Source organism: Crocuta crocuta, unplaced genomic scaffold, assembly GCF_008692635.1.
Source record: "Crocuta crocuta isolate KB4526 unplaced genomic scaffold, BGI_CrCroc_1.0 scaffold696, whole genome shotgun sequence".
NCBI classification, from domain to species: domain Eukaryota; kingdom Metazoa; phylum Chordata; class Mammalia; order Carnivora; family Hyaenidae; genus Crocuta; species Crocuta crocuta.
The window spans coordinates 718,542-721,809 of record NW_027529467.1 but is presented as its reverse complement, the minus strand read 5'-3'; the positions used below and the strand labels follow the sequence as shown (position 1 = coordinate 721,809).

The window sequence follows — 3,268 nt, the reverse complement described above, 5'->3', positions numbered from 1 at the left end:
AAACCCATGAGTCTTTTCAAATTTCACTACACTTTCCAAAAGCCAAAGTACAGCAATTTTTGACCCTTTAATTTCTTGTCCATCTTTTTTTCCTAGACCATAACAGCTCCAGGTTTCTGCCTGGAGAACCAAAATTGGTACCAGTAAACTGTTCATTTATTTAATTGATCCTTGAGGGAAGCCAAAGCTTATTTGTGAAAGCAAGGGGCGTCCGTTCCACATTGTAAAACCCAGAAGACAGAAACACTGACAGCATTTTCTTGTGTTCTAATGGATTTTAATTTTCCACCTTTTACTCTGCATAAGAATCACCTGTGAAACTTGTAAGACATGAGCTTGCTAAGCCCCAGCTGTAGATTCTGACTTATTCAGACTGGGCTGGGGCCCAAAAGCTGCGTGTGTCAGTAGTTCCTCATGGGATCCAGAAGCAGATTGCCATATGGCCACACTTGGGAAAAAATATGCATCCTACCTATTGGACAAGTATTGGGATGTCCTCCCTTATTTTGAAGAATAACACTATTTCTTTATAAGAAAAGATTATTGACTACATTCTGGTTTTTGTAACGTCTTTGTTATAAAATCAATGATTTTCAAAGCCATTTTGTCTCAGATGAGAACACTGTACGAAACTACTAAGGACATCAAGAANCCCAGAACTTCCAGCCTCCAAATTCTTATAAATTTTAAAATTTTAAATTTTACTCCTTCAGGAAATGAAAGTGTCCTAATGTCTCCTATCATAGTTAAGAACAACTAATAATAATATGATTACTACTTGTGGGGAATAAGCTTAGGAATCCCCCAGGCTTACACCAATGGGTTAACAAGGCATAGAGAAGTACAAAGCCATGGGATGCTCTCACCTGAGAGTGGGTAAATGAGATTAGCACCCTAGAATAGGGAGGTGCAAAGGCACCAAGAATAGGGAGGTGCAAGAGAGGGGGTGCAGAGTCCCCAGAATAGAGAAGGAGGGGCAAAGGCCCCTGGACAGAGAGGGGGTGCTAAGGCACCCAATACAAAGATATACGAGGTAAGCAAGATTAGGCATTCAGCTCAAGGTGCCTCCCCACCCCAATTTAGTGGTATAGCAGAAAGCTGCTTTCATAGGAGGGAAGGACCAAGTTAGGTAAACAGGTAAATTGGGCTACAGACCACTGTCCTGCAGGTGAAGCTGCCCAGAGTGGAGATGATGAACAAAGGAAAAGGTGCCTTGTTAACCCTGAAGTCTCTTCCCTTAGGCTAGCTTAGATAAACAGAGGTGGTGCCAAGTGCCCGCTGTAAACAACCTTCCGCCTGACTGCCTGGCACCAGGATTTTGTTGTGCATTAACCCAAACCCCTAACCCCGAATATCTACAAGACCCCCTTTCCCTCACACCCCCAAGGTAATGTTCAGTTTCACTGTCTTTCTGTGCACGTCCATCAACATGTTTGTAAGCCTTCTAATCCTAATAAAAACGGGGCAAGGGCCCTTATTCAGGGCTTGTCTCTCGCAGACATTAGCCATCTCTTGCTTTTCAACCTGCGTCCTGCTGTCTTGCTAGACAAGAGAGAACTTTAGACCCAAAGTCTACAACAACTACTTAGTATTTATTGAGTAGTTACTATATGCCAGGCTCTGTACTAAGTATTTTTCACACAATACCTCACTTCATTCTCAGAAAAATCACTGTAAACTCTATGCTACTATGTTTCTCATTTTAGAGGTGGAGGAATTGAGACAATTTGCCAAAGTCCCAGTGAAAGACTGTGTTGCTTACTAAGACATCTAAACAATGTCTGTCGCCTTCAACTTCATCCTTATGAATTCTAGATGTTTAATGAATCATTGCATTCAAATGCATAAAAGCAGCAAGAACTAGAATAGGATAGGACAAAGAGTTGAAATAAGATAAAAGGAGTAAGAGCGGTGTTAAATAAACCATTCCTGCATCCCCAAGGAAATCAAATTGAGAAGTCATCATTTACCCTTAAAAATTCTATGTTATCACTAAAAATAGATTTTAGTATGACCAAAAATAAAACCTAGACATTCAGATGGTGTAAGGAGTCCAGACAAAGATACAAAAGGGTAATTCGTTGCCAACACCACACTTTCTTGTAATGTTTGAATTGAAAGTGTGGAAAGACAGTGCTATGATAAATAAGCTCATTTAATTAAAAATCCAATAGCCTATTTGCGGCCATAATGTTAGAGCAGTGTACAAGCAGACATAGTTCCCTGCTGAAGTGATCATAAGTTTCTTTAATTGTTATTATATGCTTGAATAGTAAGAAGCACTGTGTTGTTTTTCTGCAAAATCACTGAAATTTAACATCAACAAGAACTTTGAGAATTTATCAAGTTCATCTTGTGTCTCACAAATGAGTTTTATTTTCATGGTTTTCCCATTATCCTGTGCAACACTTTGAGACAGAAAAACTGTTCTCACTTCTATCTGCTAAAAAACCTATCCATGTTTTCTTCTAATATCTGTATGCTTTTCATTTTTACAGTTCTTTGATCCATCGGTAATTTATCCATACATATGAAATGAAGAAGAACGTATCCAAGGTTACCGATTTTCTATGTGGGACTAGTTATACAAAACCGTTTATTTAAAAGTTCACTGATTTGAAATGCTGCCTTCATGGCATGTCCATACATATTGGACTCTTTTTCTGGATTCCTTAGATTTCTTTGGTCTTTCTTTTCATTTGCAAGTGCCACACTGTTGTAATTTTAGGTACTTTATTTTCCAGTGGGACTAACCGCCTCCTCCTCCAACTCATTTTCTGAAAGAATTTTTCTACATTTGAAATAAACAGCTCTAGGAAATGGATGTGATGGCAAACAGTACTTTTAATGGAATCACCCTACATTTATACTTTTGGGATAGCTGACATTTTTGTCTATTCACAATCCATCCAAGGGTAAGAATATGGCCTTCATTTTATATTTCTCATCTGGGCATTGTATGACGTGTTTCTAAAATCTTGGAATAGCTTTCTGGCCAGTTTTACTTTGCAAACTTGGTAGGGTCTTATTTCAGCATTTTCATATGGAGGAGGCTAAGAGAAACCACATCAGTTTTTTCTATCTTCTGACTAGGAAATCCAGCTAGTATGATAACTATATTCATTAGGTTGATAAACATATTCTAAACTCAAAACATTTTCTGAACCTATCTCTTTCTGTTTTATTCCATTTTCATACCAGTAACCACACTAACTGCACCCATATTTACTTTTTTCTATTTCAGTTATCATTCTTGAGGTTTGAAACC

At 38.3% G+C, this 3,268-nt stretch overlaps 1 protein-coding gene across 1 annotated transcript in view; it reads right to left on the bottom strand.

Moving 5' to 3' along the window:
- Positions 1-3,268, bottom strand: part of CFAP47 (cilia and flagella associated protein 47) — a 492,482-nt gene that overhangs the window by 58,030 nt on the left and 431,184 nt on the right.